We start from the raw sequence: 20,511 nt of genomic DNA, 5'->3' as shown, positions 1-20,511 counted from the left end.
TAAGTGACATTATTTATCATTAGCTTTTATTTCAGAAATGGCATAATTTCTTATAAGTAGCTGTATGAATAAATTGCATTTCCTGTAATCCATAGATTACAGTAAACATACTGTCAAAGAATACATTATGCACACTATTGTATCAGAAATATGGCATCTCACTGTAGCAGGCTACAAAATGCTTAAGTATAAATCAAGCACTTTCTGAAAAGGAATAGAAAAAAAACAGATTAATGTATATAAATGAGCAGTCCAAACACCATTTTGTTTAATCTCCTTTGTACAGAGAAAGTGACATCACAGATATATGCACTGGTTTATTGCAGGGTAGTTTCTAAAGCTCATTTCATTAACAGATTTCATAAAGAGTATGACATTTGAAGAAAAAAATTTTTGCTTGGTTTTGTTTTATGATAATCAACATGACCTGCCAGGAATAAATGCAGCTCTGATTATTTAATCCCCGCTGGGAAGTATGCAGGTAGTTTTATGAAAAACTGATTGCTGTGTATGGGTGAAGCAACCAGAAATGCATACTACAAGATACATTAAGCAGAAAGCTGGATATTAGGAAAGCTAAAATATGGAGAACATTAGTTAGTTCACCAAGAGACAGAGAGGAAAGAAAAGAGCATTTTCATTTAGCAGTAGTTTGTGGCATAAGAAATGAAAAAAAAAAATAAAATAAAAAGAGATCAGGACGACTGACAGTTTTCTCTGTCACAAGCTCTGAGGAGCTCCTCTTTGAGCTTCAGGAAACAGATCACATATTTCCAGAAATAGCAGGTTTTGACCGAGTCTAATTTTATTATTTGCCACTCTACGCTATTTTAAAAATTGGAAGGCTAACATTTGTACTGTTAGCAGTGGGATTGTGCCATCAGTGCTTTATGAGACAGAGAACCCTCTGGCAAACTGCTTAGCATACCCCCAACTCATCACAGACTTGGATGCAAAAAAAACTCAGTTAAATGGACAAAGGGAAGGGAAGGGAAGGGAAGAGAAGAGAAGAGAAGAGAAGAGGAGAGAAGAGAAGAGAAGAGAAGAGGAGAGAAGAGAAGAGAAGAGAAGAGGAGAGAAGAGAAGAGAAGAGAAGAGGAGAGAAGAGAAGAGAAGAGAAGAGGAGAGAAGAGAAGAGAAGAGAAGAGGAGAGAAGAGAAGAGAAGAGAAGAGGAGAGAAGAGAAGAGAAGAGAAGAGGAGAGAAGAGAAGAGAAGAGAAGAGGAGAGAAGAGAAGAGAAGAGAAGAGGAGAGAAGAGAAGAGAAGAGAAGAGGAGAGAAGAGAAGAGAAGAGAAGAGGAGAGAAGAGAAGAGAAGAGAAGAGGAGAGAAGAGAAGAGAAGAGAAGAGGAGAGAAGAGAAGAGAAGAGAAGAGGAGAGAAGAGAAGAGAAGAGAAGAGGAGAGAAGAGAAGAGAAGAGAAGAGGAGAGAAGAGAAGAGAAGAGAAGAGGAGAGAAGAGAAGAGAAGAGAAGAGAAGAGACTCCCTACATCACTGGGATAGTCTGGAACCACACATGGACATATTCAACACATTCTGAGTGGAATCTTGCACATCTGAAAGATAGCACCAGTTAGAATCCAAAGTGGAGACACAGCTCCTACTTGTTGCATGGCCAGAAGGAAAATGGAGCGAGGAAGTAGAGAAAGGTCAGCAGACTCATAAAAAAAGCCAGTGGCATGGATTTAGTTGGAAAACTTAGAAACTAGAAAAGGGAAAGTATTGCAAATATCCGTTCTACTTCTTTGTGAGGCATCCTCTTTTGGCCTTTTTTGAAAACAGAATGCAAAACTTAATACCAAATTTGAAAAAAAGTGCTGAATTAACTTCACAAACACACCTCCTATATCCATTTTGCTCCAAGTCTTCTTCCATTTTTGGCATTTATTGCTCACTCAGAGAGACTTTTAACCTTAATCCTCTAGAGAAGGAAGCAGGATCTCCCTGAGTTATCCACATAGAATATTAATTTCAAGTGTGGCCACTGCAAACCTTTCTATAATATGCAGACGGATGTAGCCTCCATCCAAAAATTTAGAAATAATGCAATTACTGAAGAAATAAAATGTTAAAATCCGTCAGATAACCCATACTTCTAGTAGACTCTGGATATTGTTTTTATTCTTGCTTTCTTTACCTACTCAACTACTTTATTGTTGAGAGTGCTCTCAGAGATTTTCCTGTGTTTCCACAGAACACGTCATTGTTTTTATTAGAAGTTATACCATACAATTATATAACAAAAACACTTGCATTATTACTTATGCACCATGCACAAGTTTTCTCCAGAGGTTTTTTTTTTTTTCTTAGCTAAATAAAACCTTCCCATATGTCCTTACAAAGTCGAAGATTTGCTGAGAACATCAGAATTTGAGAAAAATTACATATCAGCATAAAATTTCTTGTTAGCCACAAAGCTGCAAGCTCCAACTTAGGGAGTAGAGGAGGATTATAAGACCAAATTTTTATCAGTGTGACACCAAGTGACACCAATATAAATTAGAATAACACTAAAGATCCCCTATGGAGTTGTGCCAGATGTTCGCCAGAGTATCTGTGATCTGAATCCATTCTTAATACTTTAATAGAAACATTAAGGGAATGTATGAGTTACCACCAAGCACACTATTTAAAATGTGTAGCCTTAGCTGCCTACACAACAAAAGTCTGTTACACAGCCATGCTAGCACAAGTCTCAAAAGAAGAGATACACTGCATAGACTGGCTTTTTTCATGCTTATTTTTGGTATCGCGTGGCAATATTTTGAAGTGGTATTGATTTATATTGTTTCTATTGTTGGTTATTATTACAGGAAGCCATCAAGAGTATTATTGTAGAAATGAACGCAGATATCAGCACTTTTCCACAGAAACAAATGAACAAATCCTTTGTGATTTCATCTAGGAATATACGTATGCTAAAAGTTTTACCAATGAAATGTCACAGCCACATAGCCTGACTGAATCTTTCATATTTATTTCCACACCTGTTAAAAACTTTTGAAAACTACTAATGCCAAATGAAACTGCAGTGTTACAGTTAGGGAATTAATAGACTGGTTTTTTCTTTTGCTTTTTTTGGTCTTTTTTTTTTTCACAGGGGTTTCATCTCCAAATTGCTTTCCCTTTATAAACTCATAATATGGAATTTATATTCCTTAGTAATTGGGTTGATAGGAATTTAGTGCTCATTATAATCTGGGAATATAAGAGTTAGTGAGAAGAAGATTCCTTAAGGGGCATATTTTTCAGCTGACCCTGTTCTAACATATAAAATGTCTTAGGATTTTAAACTTGCACCTGATACCTGTGGGGTTTTTTTTAATGTTAGTAGCTCATTTTGAATCTTTTTGCTCATCATTGCCTCTATCTCTACCAACCATATCGGTTCTGTTCTTATGTCAATAGCAAGGCATGACAGATTATGCTGAAGCTAACGGCATGCTCAGAATATTCGTAACCAGAAAAATCATATCCAATTAAGGTAAATTAAGCTCTCAGGCTTTAGCAAGAATACAAGGTGATGTCTAAAAATAAGCAACCATTTTCTAACCCAATGCCTATATTTCTGCCTCAGTGAGTTACATTTTATAAATAGTTGGTATTTGAGTGAGAAATAGGAATGTTTAAGTTATTTCTGTCTATGGGAATTTGTGAAATAAGGGCTTGTATGACAGACAACAAGTCATCTCATATCAAATGTATTCAATTTAATACTGAAGGACATGTTATTTCTATGTGGAGTGACTGTTTTGATTAGCTAAATTTTCATGTCCTGTGAATTCTTGTGGAAAAAAAAATCAAGATGTCACTATTTCTGGATCTTTATTATTAGCAGGAGACATGGTGAAAACCCACCAATTTACCCAAGAAAACTTTTCAGTTACATATTAAAATATTTTAAATAATGTGTTTTAGCTACAGTGGAGAGGACAAAAAAATGTACTCTAAAGGAGCACTCTGATACTGAAGTCAGGACAGGCAGGCTGCAAGGAATGTTTGCTTACTGAATGTTTTGCTGAATCATAGAATCATTGAATGGTGTGGGTTGGAAGGAGACCTCAAAGATCATCTGCTTCCAAGCCCTCTGCCTTGGGCAGGGTCCCCTTCCTCTAGACCAGGTCCCCTTCCTCAGAGTCCCATCCAGACTGACCTTGTACACTCCCAGGGATGGGACACCCACAACTTCTCTGGGTAACCTGTTCCCTCACAGCCCCCACAGGAAAGAATTTCTTCCTAACATTTAAACCTCATCTCCAGTTTGAAGCCATTTTGTGTGAAGCCACTCTGTGCCTTTGTAAAAATTTTCTCTCCATCTTACTTGTAGGCTCCCTTCAAGTACTGGAAGTTTAGGTTGACCCCAAAGCTTTCTCTTGACTGTAACCTAACAAACTACTCAAAACTGATGGTTGAGATCCAAATTCAAATTAAGTCATTCTGACAAGATACATAGCAAGGGGGAATTTAATTTATGAGTACTCCTATTTTGGTATTTTACTTCCAACAGGACATTTTCTCAGTTTTTGTTCAAGTATAAATTTGGTGCACCTGAAAAGTCTCAGGTTTTTCAGGTGTGCTCATTTTAAAGAAAAGGAACAGGTGGGCCTTAAAACCTCTGGCCAAGGCAAGTATGTGTCTTCATGGATGGATGAACTCTTCAACCAGGGTGGACCATGAGCATTGAGAAGAAGAATATGGTACAGCAATGGTTTGTTGTTCCCAAGATTACAGATACTGACATGACATTCTCTAAGGTAGTTAGTGGAATGGAGCCTGGAATGGGGAAGAGTTTTCCTGTATTCACTGCTCAAAGCAAGCATGCTCAAATTAATTCAGAACTCCATGTGCTGCTGAAAAACTAGTTAGAATAATTAAGATAAACTCAAGCATGCTTTACCTCAGAGCTCCATTGCAGTTTTAAGTTCTGGAGGCTGACATTAGATTGCTCTACGTTTTGCAGATTTGCAGTGTAGATATCTGTCATATTAAGCCTTTTGATAGCATTATCTCTGTTTTCTGCTTTGTTCACCTTTTTTTTGCTCATTGGTAGGTGATAGTGCAATTTCCTTGCTTCCTGCCCAGAAATATAATGACTACAGGAAGCAAAGAGTCTCCTAATGAGCTTTCAAAGAAAAGATAAACTAGAAAATGAAGGTATCTGTGTGACAGTGAAATCAAAATTAGTTCTTTTCAACATATCAGAAATTCTATTAAACAAATAACCATGCTTGTCTATGCTTACTCCTAGAATAAGTACTTACTCCTCTGCTCACTGTTTCGCTGTATTTTAATAACTAAATCAGCAATAAAAATGATGTGCTCCTGTTCTTGGATGTCACTGTGCGAGGGCACATGATGTCTAAGACTGTGAACCTGAACACAGCACTATGCACACAGCTTTCAGAGCAGAACTTTCTTTCAGTGGCTGGCACCATCAACATGGATGCACCTTTTGCTCTCTCACAAACACATCTTCAGGTATGGGCTTGCCTTCTTACATACCCCACTTCTTGGTTGCTTCAAAGAATGGTGTGCGTGTGTCTTTATGTTCAAGAATGGATTCAAAAAGAAGTAATTAATCAGGTAGACTTCTGGAAGGGAGTTGATAGGTCTTTGGAACATTTACCATTGCCCATGCCCGTGTATTGCCCATGCACAGGAAATTTGTATACTATAAATCTGACTATTTGTCGATATTCTACAAAAATAAGGATCAAAATGAATGCCAGACACACAACTTATGTATCAGTTTAACTGCAACAATCCTTTAACTTCATTAACTTTTACACGTTCTTCCCATGCCTAATTCTCCATGCAATGTCTTTCCACTGGATGGAAAAAGAACTCAGTTTCTTGTAACCACAAGTCATCCCTGGAAGTAAATTACCAGTGAATGCTATTTTCAAATGGTTCATAGTGCCTGCATCTTACTAAGAAAAATTATTGTCTTAATATCCTTGCAAATTACAACAGAAATATTATGCATACTAGAGTTGTGGTGAATATTTTATTTAGAAAAATACTGAATCAAAAAAAAAAGTATAATCATTTAAAAATTTACACCACAGCATTCCATACATTCTTAAAAATTGAAGCTGTCTGTCCTGTCTGTATTTACTTATGAAAAATAGCTCAGGTTTAAATAAAGTCATAAAAATTGCATTCTTCTCATTTCTAGAGGTAATCAGCTATGACATTCAATGACATAAATTTTTGCTCTATTCATTTTTTTATTCTTATAGGAAAATAAAAATGGAATGTTTATAAAGGTGATGATCAGAGCAGCTGTAATGCAATCTCCACCCTTTCATTCAGCCACTTTAAAGTTGTATGCATGCTGAGAGAGTTTGAAGGCGCTTTATAAGATACCCTGAGAAGTTTAAGAAAAATTATTTCACTCATCACTTGTGTTCACCTGTTGTTTTCCATTCTTTCTTGTATTTTTTTAGCTGTATTAAATGATCTGAAAAATATTGTAAGTTTTCGTAATATGTATAAGGTCATTGGGACCTATTCCTACCCCAGCTGTAGCCTTTTGCTCTCCATGGAAAAAGCCTCTACAAAGAGGATTTTTACTGCTAGAATTGATCTAATGAAATTCTTAAACACGAGAAGGAAGATTATAATATTAGCTTGCTTACTCTGAGAGGTGTTTCTATGCTTGAAGATAGATAAAGAACACCTACACAATATGTATATCTTGTCCAAGGTACATAAGAAAAAGCAAATCCATATATAAAGCTTTGTTTAGTTCAGTTTAGAAGACTGATGGATTTTCATTCTGGAGATTGGGTGGGTTATTGAGGGTTTCTTTAACGAACAAGGCAATATTTTTATTTTTACATTAATTAATGTAGAAATAGTACAGATTTATTTCCAATAATTTATATGGAAGTTCTACAGTGTAAAAGTTAGCTATCATCACCGGATTATGCTGCTTTCTTGGATCTAATATTAGGCTCACAGTCATCAAAATCAACAGAAATTAAGTGCAATTTGTGATTTTTCTTCCACCATAAAGGTATTTGGTCTTGAAAATAAGTAATGAAGCATAAATACCTAAAAATATTGACCCTGCTGAGGAGTCATGGGAGGAAAACTTAAAGATCTGATGTTTGCTCTAAATCAATGTAAAAGTAAGCAGAAAAAGCATTTCATTAAGAGATTAAAATTTACAACTTCAATTAAATCTTCAGATATGTGTTCATTTGTGACATGTAGAAATCAAAAACTTCAAACTGGATTTTTTCTGCTTTTATATGGCATTACTCTTCATAGAGTTTCCCTCATTTTTGCCCATGGAGGTGGTGGGGGCAAGCCCTTTCAATCAATAGAGAAATTACTGTGAATTTGGATAATGACACAAACACAGTTAGAACCACCCCACATAACTCCACTTCCCATTTTCATTGCTATTTCACAGATTATTCTGAGTTGGAAGCAGCCCAAATTCCAGCTCCTAGATGAATACTCAATATAAAGATGAAACCCACGACCTCAGGGTTACAGTAATAGTTGTAGGGCTCAGGTCACCTTTTTCACATTGTGGCCCTTTCTGGTTAAAGGGAAGTATTCTAAAGAACGACACTGGCAGATTATTTCTGGCTCTCTGCATAAACATGAAATAATTTGGTTATAGTTAGTACAACTCCTGTGCCTTTAAAAATTTAAATTTTAGTTTCAATTAAGCAAATCAATTACATTTCCTTAATTATCTGAATAGATGGAAAATTTATATCCTGGATATATGTCTTACAATGAAAGAAGCCCCCCCAGAGAAATTACCTTTATTATTGACTAGACAGAAGAGTTAAATTGTATTTAAATACTTAATGTAAGGGACAATGAATTCCCTTCCATTTTATGTTAAGTACTCAAGAAAAACTGGTGATAGATTTCAAAAGACAGAGTTGAACTCTTCTGTTCATGTGAGATCATTCCAGGTCAGAAAAAAACTTCAACAATAATAGTAATAACAGTAATATGACAATAATGACAACAACAACAAAATAATAATTTGATGTTTTTATTAAGTTTCTGACATTTGTGGTTCCTGCAGAACCACATTAACTAGGCTTGGGCACAGACAGTCCAAAAATGTATCATGACAAATGTAACTGTCAGTTTATCTCCATCTTCTTGACACTAAAAAGAGGATTTTTTCCCCCATAGGTGTTTAGCAGGGAGTCCAACATAACAGTAAACATTAAAAATGCTAAAAGTGTTTATTAAAGCAAATATAACTCTGTGTTTAATAAAAGAATCTGACATTTTTGACATTCTGACATACAAGTAAGAAATTTGCTGGATATTGCAAAACAACAAAAATTAACCATTATGATCCACATATTCTCCTTGTTTCACAAAAATGTATATCATGCACTGAGTACCAATGTCATGTTTTGACTTTCACTACTGAACTGTAAGTCTTGGCAAATTCCAGGTATTATGTCATTCAATTATTACAATTCAAAGAGTCTTCCTTGATGTTCCGTGGAAAACTTTTCCATATACAATTTCTTTTCAATAGCCAAAAAAAATTAGTTTTGCCATACACACAACACTTTTTCAGTTGCTTAACAATAAGTCTATCCTCACTACTTCTGCAGACAACCTGAAAATCTTTGAGTCCCTGTTTCATTTGCAGCAATATAGCAGGACAATACTAAATTGTGATAATCGTCATGTATGCAAACACTTTTGAAACAATATTTTTCATCCCTCTCCTTAAATGTTAAAAAATACTGCTAAATCAGATCAGTTTGTCATATTTGAGGAACAAGTGAAAGGGGTGACTTGGATCTGAAACTAGGATATTTGTCATTAAGACGGTCTGAAAAGAATATTTAGAAATAAAATATGGATAAGCAGACTTGTCTGGTATTACTTGGAACAATAATCATATATCAATATGAGGGAGAAGAAAAATCTGACACAGCTGAAAGGAATAGTCTACAGAAATATGAAATAATAAAGATTATATACTGCCCAAGAAAAACAAAATATTTGTCTTCTGTGGAGCCTCCCTATTATCTAAGTATCAAGGTCAAATTTACTCTGAAGGGCTGTGGACTCTGAGATACTGAAAATTCGAAATTTAGAAAAAGAAGAAGAAAATGAAAGGAAGCTTTATGATTTCTCTTTAAAAATTTCTATAACAATGAATAATTAAAATTGAAGACAGTCACCACACTTGAACCCTGACTGATTTAATCAATAACACAATATTTTCCATGCAGAATTTCGTCACACGTGTCTAAATATTGAGACTGTATGCATACTAATATGAAAGACCAGAGCTTCAACTTTATAAAAATGCAAGTATAACCACAGACACCTCAAAACAATCACAGTTTTCACTAGAAATTGCTTTAGACTTGCTAACAGATGCTGCTGTAATTTTTAAAAAATCATCTTTACATCTTATCTTTTGAGTGAGGTTCCTAATATAGGTCCTCCAGTACATGGAAGTACAAAATTTGTGAATTCTATATACTACCATAATTTTTTGTGTTGTCTTTACATGTAGTCAGTCTTCTTGGCCTACCACTCTTCTAATGCCTATTAGGCTGTGGGCCTAAAAATTTATTTGAGAGAAGGAAAGTAAAAATTAAACAACTCTGTGACTGGGATGACAGAGAAGAACATGGGGCAAGTAAGATATTTAGTGCAAAATCATCCAAAGAAAACTTAGCCTTAAGACTACCATACATGTCATAATATATTGCACAACGCTCTTTGATAAATTTCAGATGTCAGTACAATGATCAAAAAGCAGAGTAAATGCAGAAAAAGAACAGGAGAAAAATACAACTCTATCAGATAAAACAGAATTTTTTGTGTTCCATAGATCACCAGCATGGCTCTTTCCTGTATTATTAAAATATTCTTCTAGCAATACTAGCATTGTAAAATCACCAAATACTGAGTATTGTCTGCAGAGAAAATATGGGGCATCTACAGTTTTCTTGGTGATAATTTCTTTTGGTGAAAGTGAAGGCATGTAAAGAAGCAAAAGCTCTCTGATCACAATTATTCAGAAAATAACTTTTTGCTTTGTGAGCCTATGAGTTTGCACAAGAAGGGAAAATGTGTGTACTGTGGAAGAACTATTTGTCTGATTGTATTGGAGTATGAGGTTGTGGTGTTAAGTCTCCCTTCAGTCCAAGTTTTTTCAGGAATGCATAAAATGTCTGTTTTAATCTGGAAGTCCTAAATGCTTAAAGCTTGGTAAGGTACATGAGAAACTCTAAAATATTTTTTAATATTATTTTTATGCTACCAACTCATTAACATGTATTTTCACTATTTATTGTTCTTGTAATCAGCTCTCTGCTAAGAGTTATTTCTGAATAGAACACAAGCAGAGTGTTTTTGTGACCAGTGGAAAAAGAGATCCCTAGGAGTTTGAATTCTGTGAGTTTAGAGATTGTTGACTGATACCAATTTATAATTTGTAATTGTTATCATTCTTTAAATTTTCTTCTCCAGCCTTGACCCACAACATGCTTTAATTTTCAAATTATGTTTGAATTATTAGCAGATATTCAGTGCTCGCTTTGACTAAATCTCAATGGGCAGCCTTAAATTTTAACAAAGATTTATAGAACCTCTGAGAACCCTACCAAAGTCTGTGGTACAGAAAGCAATATATAATTAGCATGAAAGTAGAATTTCTGAATGCACATTTACAGATCTTTTCCTCTAATTAGAGATGAGGAGTGTACACTGACTTAGCTCACTACATTCCTGGGGTTTATCTCCCCCAACTTTACTGAACAGTGCAAAGAGTTTCTTTATGCTACTAAGAGTTTCCCAGCTGGTCAGCATTTTATGAACAGGGGCCTTATCTGTGCCATTTTATGGTTTATCTCTGATTTTACTGCTTTTGTGTAACTTTTGCATTTCTTGAATTTCTCCCACTTATTCAATCAAGGCTGACACAAAATCAGGAACACAGTTTATGTGAGATGATCACTTCTAAAAACTGTCACTATTTTTGTAGGTTTGTACAGACTTGCAGATTACCCACCATATTTGTTAGCTATAAAACAAATATAAATATTCTGGAGCAGAAAAGAAAAAGGTAAGCTATAACTAAAGAAGAAATTGTTTAGAATGTTGAACTCCATGACTTCTTTCTGGATGAAAGTGATATGATAAAAGAAGGCTTAAAGACCCTCACTAAGGAACCCCAGAAATAATTAAAACTTGTGTTCACTCACACCAACTCATGAAAATTTATTCTATCTGTAAATGCATGCATTCTGAAGGTGCTTTAGAAGTGCATTGTAGTGCTAATAACATCAGTGCTACCACTCGTTTTGGTGTGATGGACCACAGGAACTACTTTAAAACATCAGCTTTATGAACACCTGGAGCTAGAAAATTGATGGATTCCCTTTGATTGCTTTTATTTATATCCAAGCTGCTCATAAATGTCCCACTCAAGCGACAGAACATTCAAATCAGAAAGCTGCAATCAGTATCTCTTTTCTGACTCAGTACTTTTTTTTCCCCAAATATTCTTAACAATCAAGAATGTCTGAGATCAAAACTTAGGTTATAAAAATTCATTCATCTAATAGAGTGGAACTAGTTTTAAAAAGTGACGAAAATTACATTAAACGTAACTGACAAGGGCTCTGCAGAAAGTTTAGCTTGTGTTTCTAGATCAAGAAATCTGCATCTGTCTTGGTTCTTAGCTGCCAAAGAGCAGCAGGACAGAGTTTGTGCACGGATGGTAAAGTCAAGAATTTATACAAGCTTTAAGGAAATCATACTGTAAATTTAACTTCTGTGAATTCATTGTTACAAATAATTCAGCTTATATGGAAATTTTTGAGTACACAGCTGCCAACTCTACAGACAACTGATATACTTTTGTTTAAAAAATGCTGTTTGAATAGCAGACAGAAAAGGATGGTGTAAGAGGCAGATAAAGGTTCTTTCATGCATATTCACTGGCTATACCAGGATTTGGATCCTTGGAAGTCTACACGGAAGCACAATCCTTTTCATACAAATGACACGAGGAATATTGGCCATTTGAGTCATAATCAAGAGCAGATGAAAGCAGGAAACAAGCCTATTTAATGATCTATTCATGCTGCTGTGCGAAAAGTATAAGATGGCCTGCAGACAGTGATATAAGGTTTCTGTGATGGACAAGTTTTGCACTACACAGTACAGGTTAGCCTTTGATTCATTTGTGTACTGTTAAGAAATGTACATGTATATAAATCCTTCATACTACTAATCACTTACAGTCTGAACTGTGTAAAATGGGTCCTTTTATTTTACCACGGCTTTTTCTGTCTTATCTTAAAAATCCTCATCTCTCTTCCAGTGAAGTTGTGTTATCAATTGATATGTGGTAAAGGCAAGTACTTGTTTTTCAGAAAATAGGATAGATGAAAGCACTGAAGTGCCATGGTGATGAACGACACAAAGGAATCTACAGATATAATAAAGTATGAATAAGATTTGATAACACTATGGAGGAATTAAGAAAACATCTCTTTACAAAGTTCATCACACATATTTAGAAAAAAAGTAATCTCTTCTGAAAGCAGGTTGTCTCGCTTTACAACAACAAAGTAGATTCATAACTATTCTATTTTATAGAAATATCATAATAACTTAGCCTTAACTGAAGGAGTAGTGCATAATATTTTAAAGAATTTAACTTCTGCAGAAAAGGCAGAGTTTATTAAATACATAAGTTGTAATGTATATAAAATTTATATTCAAATCACTATTATATTTTTTCTGCCAATTTCACACTAAGGATTTCTGCCAGAAAATTAGGTCAAATTATTTAAGATCAGTTTTCATGCGCTGCCTCAGGCTCACAGCTAAAAAAATATAGAATCATATTTGTTGCTTTTACATTGAAACAGATTTTTATGATAAATAATGTAAACCAGAAAGTTTATGTGTTTTATAAATTGCAGCAAACATTAATATCTAATTACTGTGCCTTGTCCCTTGGAACAGCTGAAGGCAGCCACGTTTCCTCACTTAAGAACAGATAGACCACTTGCTGGTTTCCTTTTTGTGATAGATGGGCAGGGAGAGTTGAAAAAACCCTGGGTATATGAATGCAACTTTGGGGATGTGTAAGGTTAGAAATGATCACTTCAATTACCTCTATAGTAGTGCTTTTCAACTATTCCAGGGGTATTTCTTCATGGAGGATTGTTGTCTGGGATTTACAGATCAGAAAACATGAGCCTTTCTTCCTAGAAAGAGCTGGACCAAATCCATCAGTGTGGCTGCAGTATGTGATCTGCCTCATTTCTGTGCTGACACTGTTCTTTTAAGCCATTCAAGTTCTTTATTTGCACAGCTGCTGCTTCACTTATTAGTATTCTACAAAGGAGCTGATTGTAGGATAGCTCATGCCAGGACTGCTCTCAAAGACGCTCTGGATGAAGCTGCATACTGCATACTCCTCCAACATTGCTCCAGGTGACTTTGTACTTTCACGTGACCACATGCATCTATCATGTACCAAACACATTTCACCTCCTGCTACAAAAATACTCCTCTATTAAGCTGAAGCATACTTCATGACTTCAAAGACAGACAAAAAAAGTCATCATCTTGTTTCCAGTTGCAATAATTTTCAATCAACACTGCTTCTGTGCTCCATTTCTAAAGACTGAACTTCCCAGTCTTTCATAGTACTTCCTTGTACTTTGTTTGTATTTCTTCTATCAGTATTTGTTATTAGGGAAAAAAACCCCAAAACAACTATTTCCCTACTGCATGGCTTTCACCTTTAGATGTTTGGCTTTTCTTTTGACTCTTTCTCCCAGCAGCAACAAAAAGGATGGCTTTGAAAGCTGGAAAATATCCCAAACATAAATGAGGTCTTAATTTGGAGTCTGCATTTAAAAGTCATCATTTTCTTTGCGCATTAAGGTCATTGCAATTTTTCAAAAAGAATATATTTACTTTTAATAGTATATTTATTTAGACATACATTGTGCAGTGCTGTCAGCTAGACATTTATATTGCTCAGTGTTAGATAGGCAAAACGAGGTTTTGGAATAAAAATTCCAAATATTCTCAACCATCCTAACTGATTAATTGCATATTAGTGAAAAAATAATCTGTACAAAAATATTATTTTTATACATATTGGGTATTATAACGGTATGATTCATTGGCTCTAATTAATTCTGGTAACACATCACAGAGAATGCATTCCTGCCAATGCTGGGACAAGTTTGTATGGTAGATATATATATATTTGTATGGTATATATATGTGTGTATATATATATATATATATATATATATATATATATATATTCAATTTTAAAACTTATTCTAAAAGTTCTACAATGGAAATTACCATGTTGAGGAAACTTCCCTCTTCAACCATCCAGGAACCACTCTAGCAGTCACATCCCTCACCAACTGAGCTGTGACCAAAGCCCCTCCATGGCAACATTCTCTGCACTCACACATTCAGACTGGGTGCTTTTACCAGCTTGACCCCAGCTCTACTCCCACGGCAGAGTTTCAGAGTTCAGATCCTTCAAATAATTGAAATGATGAAGTAACTGAATAACCAGAAAACAGCTCAAGCTAGCTACCTCCGAGAAGGGGCCCAAAACAAAGGAAACTCTTTTACACCCTCACAGTCTAAATATGGTAAAATATGGGGTCATTGGCTCCTGCTGTGTCAGTGAGTGTCTGCTCCCCTGGCTGTGCTACAGGTCCCTGGACCCTTTTATGCAAAGAGCTGGCAGTCCATGACCTTTTTTCTGAAGCTGCACACCAAGAGCTGCACTGGGTGTGTTCCTCAGCAACCGTAGGTGCTAACTTTACTTCCTAGTTCTCTGTCCAAATAGACATTTGCTTAATAGCTTAAAAATAATAATTAAAAAAAAAGGTCTTGTTTTGGGCTTTAATTTCAAACTCTAACCCACAAAGGAAATGTTCTAATATCTCTGAAACCATAGTTGTGAATTTTTCATCTCATCAGTTGAAGACTTCTGAGCCTTTCACCTGTAAGGAAAATGAAAAACTTACTCATAAAGGATCATGCAGACTTCAGCTGGTGAAATCAATAGTTAAAATAAACTTTGAGAACACCACTGTCTGTATAAATAGGTTACTTCTATGCATTCTCGTTTCACAGCTTCCTCTGTTTCATGAACCTATTTGTATTTTTGTCATTTACGACGTCCTGAAACAACAAGTTTCACAATTCAGCTGATTTGGGTGAAAAATACTGTCTTTTGTTATCTTTAGCATCTAGTTCCTAGGAAGTTCTTTTGATATACTTATGCACAGCTTCCATTTCACTCAGGACTTTATTGACTAATTCCAGTTTCCTCTTTCTCTAGCTACAGAGATGCTGTTTGCACAAAACCCCCCTACTCCATAAGTTATATTATTTATACCATAGTCTTTTTTTAATATATTATACTGAGACTAGAAGGAGAAACAGAACTGCAAAGTCTTTATCCATTTCTCTAAATATGTTCTTAAATTGTTACTTCCTTTCTTAGTTGCTCAAAATGTTGTATTCAGTTTTTTTGAGGATTTTCCTACAATTTTTTTAGAATTGTCTACAATGAGTCTGGAATCACTTTCCTGTATGGTAACAAGTTATTTAGGTTCTGTTTATATACATAGATGTTATTCAATTTGCTCATTATTCTACATTTATCACCACTGAATATCATCTTTTACTGCTCTTTCAGTCTTGTACACTTTTGCAACTTTTCACTGCTATATTTTGCTTTTACTACCCTCAATGATTTAATACTCTCAGAAAACTTTATCACCTCACTACTCACCTCTTTTCCAGAAAGCTTATGAATATGTGCAATACATGACCATGTGAGGGAATGCAATGTGCAACAAATTTGCAAGTGTATAGCTCCAGCTTCCCCTGGTTTTACCCCTTTTTTCCACACCACTGCAGCCATTTCATCATCCAAGGACTACATAGGGCCGCAGAGAAACAAAAGATAATTATTCTTCAATTTAGGGATGGAAGAACAGTACTAAAATCAGAACAAATATTTGCAATAAGTTTTCCAGCATTTCTGGTGGAAATAGTTGTTCTTTAAAGGTAGGATCATGCAGGGCCAGTAGCCCAGAAAAAAACCTAGGTGAATGACTGTTCTTTCCTTTAATATTCGAGTGGGTTTTTTACAGGGTGAAATTTGTTTCTTTCTATGTCTTTCCTACTAATGTAATATCTCAAAGTTACGCTTTCATTTTCCTATTTCCAGTGCTAAAGTACTACCTGAGAGAGGTGAACTATGCTAGTACCCACTACATTTTGCTGTTTATTTTCTGGTTTTGGATTGTTGTTTGCTGATTTTCAGAAATTACCAGAGTATAAAAAGACTGTACCAATTTTAATGTGATTGTTCCTGAACTGAGCATCATGACATAAATGTCAATGGATAAGAAGGCAGTTCCTGCAAACCATAAAATCCAGTGAAAAATTAATTGCAGATACACACACACAGGATACTGGAAGGCAAGGAGAAGAAAAGTGTTTAGAACCTACTGCTAATGTAATCTTATTTCAGATACCTTTAAGTACCAAATGCTACTTTAGAAATGGTATGCTGTTACTAGAAAGCTAGTCAAAAGCACATACTGGGTTTAGATACATATATCTATGGGCTTAGCTTGTTGTTCTGTTCTTGTTCTTTACTTGGATTGTTATTACACTGCTTTTTAATTGAATGTAGTATATAACCAGATTTATTGCTTACATGTGTAGACACATATACTTCTAGAAACAAAGCAAATACATGAGGGAATAATGACTTTTATTTCTTTTTTTTTTAAGGAAGATTGAAAATATTATTGTTACTGCTCTTGGTTAATGTAATGACAATTCAAGGTGGCATTAAACTACAGAAAATCTTTAAATCTGGAATTTTACATAGATCTTTAGGTATTTTACTGAATGGAACCTATTGACTTCAAATTGATTTCAAATTCTCTATTTCTATATCCAGGTTAGTTAAGATCCTGTGTTTTAATTTCTCAGATATTTTTCTTGCTACATTACCAAACTTCACTCTATAGCTTCCACTTAATAATGAAACTAAGAAACTTTTCCTAAGTAACAGCGTTCTACGTGAGCCAAGGCAGGTGAGGGGCAGAGGAAGAGCTGCCTCCTTTTCAAAAGTGGGAGTTGGTCATGATGAGAAGGCAACTGTTTATTAGGTGGCTGATTAATGTGCTAGTTTTGCCTGTGGTAGAGTTTAATTTTCTTGATAGTATGAGGCTGAATGTGTCGGCTGACAGTTTTTGACTCCTTTAACAAGATGTTCCCTCTGTCTATGCCCTGAATATGCTTCAGGAGGTGAAAAACAAAGGTGTGGATCCAGGAAACAAAGACTCTGTTGGGAGCAGGTAGCATGCATGGTGTTATTTCCCCCTGACCTAAACATGATATCATAAGGTTGGGGGAGAGAGTAAGGCAGTATTTCCAGGAGTATAACAGCTTCCTGCTGCAACAATTCACGCACATAGCATACTTTGGTCAGGTCTTTTGGATAAACATTAATAGTAGGGATAATGTTGGTAGAGGTAACAAGATTTCAGAGGAAAATATTACAGCAAATAAACCTGCAATTTATATACATAGCCAGTAGGAGTAAACTTTCCCAAAGAAAAGAGCATTCACAAAACAAATAGCATGTAAAATTTAAATCACTATTTGGTTTCTAAAATTATTTCTCTGTCCAGCGCATCAGATACTTACATTCTCACATACATTTTTAGGTTTCCTTCTTTCACATGTAAATCCTCTCCAGCTCCATTATGATGTCTAAAATTTGAAGGGAAAATACTGGCTTCTTATTTTCTGTTAGAGTCTTACACAGCAGAGCACAGATCCCATCAACATTCATGCAATCAATGTGGTTATAATCAACCTTCTGCAGTGCTCCTTATCTTTGTCATGGCTAAAATTGAGGTAATTGTTTTTCTTCCTTCTCTCTGTTGAAATGGATACAAAGACAATGATTCTAAACTATATCCATCTTCTAAAATATTATGCCATCCTGTGTGAAGTGCTATTTAATACTCTTTAAGTATTAAAAAGTATTTATTGCTAGCATATGTGAAGAGCTTTTTAATACCTAGTCCTTTGTCTCAGATCTGAATTTATGTATTGGTCTGAAGACTGATTTGTTTAGTGTTTTAGAGAAAGTCTATGATGATCTAACTGTCCCATTAGTCACTTGGTCCAACATTTTCACAACCATTGTTTTCTCACAGTTGTGAAAATTTTGTTGACACTTGAGAATGGGAAATTGCAGCCTAGATCTTTATACTGAAAATAAAATGACTGTAAGGCAAACTATTAATTTGTCTTTTTTGTTTTGGAGATACATGTGTTTATACTTATGTATTTGCAGAGTTGTCACTGCCAAACTCAATATACAAGACACAAAATGGACAGAAAACTGGGAATGGGTTAAAACTGTAAATACTTGTGTTGAATTTGAAATGTCATTGCACAAAACTCTTTAAATTGTACCTTTAATATCTGAGGGTAGAAAACTGTAATATCTTTGAAAGTAAGTTTGAAATTGAACAAGCATTCAATGAAATACAGCAAAATTCCTATATTAACTTTAATAAAGCTTTCAATAGGATCAAAAGCTTTTGTAGATTTAAAAAACAGTTTAAACTGCTGGGTGGGGGGGGGGGGTAAAATTTCATTTTTTCAAGGTCTTGCAAGTTTCTTATTAAACATTTTTATTCACATACACATTCACAGAGTGTGAATTCCTGTAAAAGCACTCTGAGACCAAAACATGTGCAAATCCTAATCCCCAAGTCCCCGGCGAAAATTCCTAAAATTTTGCAAACCACATTAGCTATGAATATTCAGCCAATGGCTAGACATCACACTCCAAGTTTGCAAATCCTCCACATTTCTATCATGATTTCACCTATCTGCAAATTCAGCTCAGATATGCATTTGTGATTTATTCTATACTCCTCATTATTCTACAGTTTAAGATGATCCAGGTACAACCGCATGTAATTCACTGACCAGATTAGTTTTGATTGCACACAATATGTTGAACATAACTGGAGCCAAAATCTCAAAATTATTCACCTGTTACATCACAACATTCCAGCTGTGGTTTTTGTGAAACACTAGTATTTAATTCCAAGGGTTACTGAGGCTGGTGTGTGTGCTGTGTGAGCACAGGTAATAGAGATACCGTGGGAATACATAGGAACTCAGGAAGTTGTGGTAGGAAAAGAAGTAATGTGTCAAAAAAATCCCCAAAATTCAATAGCTAAACTTATCCTGCCTATAACTCATCATTCCTAAAGACTATGAGGTCATACAAAAAGAAAATTCAATTTGCCCGTGAACAGAAAAGTCAGAGAAAAATAGACAAATTAGAGATTTAGATGTGTTTTCAACAAGGAATGTATGTTGCTTAAGAAAAGATGGAAAAGGAGATACCAAGGCAATGAAAATTTTGTCATGGAGCTGGAAATTGCTTCAGAAGTGAAAAAGAGAACTTATTTGATCCTAATTGAGAACCTGGTATTGTCCATTCTACAGTGTGATTTGAGCTGTGAGTGATACTCTGAGACCCCAGAGTATCAACAGTGTTGGATTACTGTCTTTGTATATGAAGAAAGCTAAATGTAGTTATGATCAGAGCACATCCAAATACCAAAAAAACAAAACAAACAAAACAAAAATATAACTCAGTACCTTATTATAAAAGTAGGGGATGTGATGTCAGCAGAAGGAAAACTCCTTTCTTGTACTTCTTTTTAGCTATTTCTAATTTAATTATAATTTTTCTATTAAATTATAAAAGAAGAAGAGGACGAAGGAAAGCTTTTAAAGGGTAAAGGTGATTGCAAAAGAAAGAGGTGTATTTCTAAGGAGAAACACATCTCCCAAAGTCAGAAGAACATGTTAAAAATGGAAATCTATTTCTTCCTAAACTGATGGATGGAATAACAATAACTTAGAAATTTTCATAGTTTCCTCCTTTCTTAAAACAGTCAGGATTAATATGTATAAGCTCTCTTTATAACATTTTCTAGATATTCTTGCCTCTCTTTGTGTTTGTCCTGAGCTGACATGACCTCCATTTTTGGGTGAGGACATTGTCCATCAGTGTGGCAGAAGCAGTCTCCCCTGTTGCCCACTTGTGAGATGGCACATACAAGAGGATGTGTCTGGCTTGTCATGTGGTATTCAGGCATTCAGATTAGGCGCTACAATTTTGTCACATGTCTGTTACTGCACAGCTCTTCAGGGCACCTTTGTGGGAACAATTGTGTCTGCCACAAGCTGTGCTAGCCGTTCTAAGAGAAAGCAGTGATATAAATATGTAGCTGGGTGGATGAAGGAAATGCAGAATAAAAACTATCAGCAAAACTCAGGGCTCAATAGAAGTAGAAATACAAATCAATGAACAAAGGTATTTTTCAATTCTTTATGTAAAAATATCCTGTCATTTATTTAATTGAT

This window comes from Passer montanus, unplaced genomic scaffold (assembly GCF_014805655.1).
Source record: "Passer montanus isolate IOZ18808 unplaced genomic scaffold, ASM1480565v1 scaffold6, whole genome shotgun sequence".
Classification (NCBI taxonomy): Eukaryota; Metazoa; Chordata; class Aves; order Passeriformes; family Passeridae; genus Passer; species Passer montanus.
Note: the sequence above shows the minus strand (reverse complement) of the source record.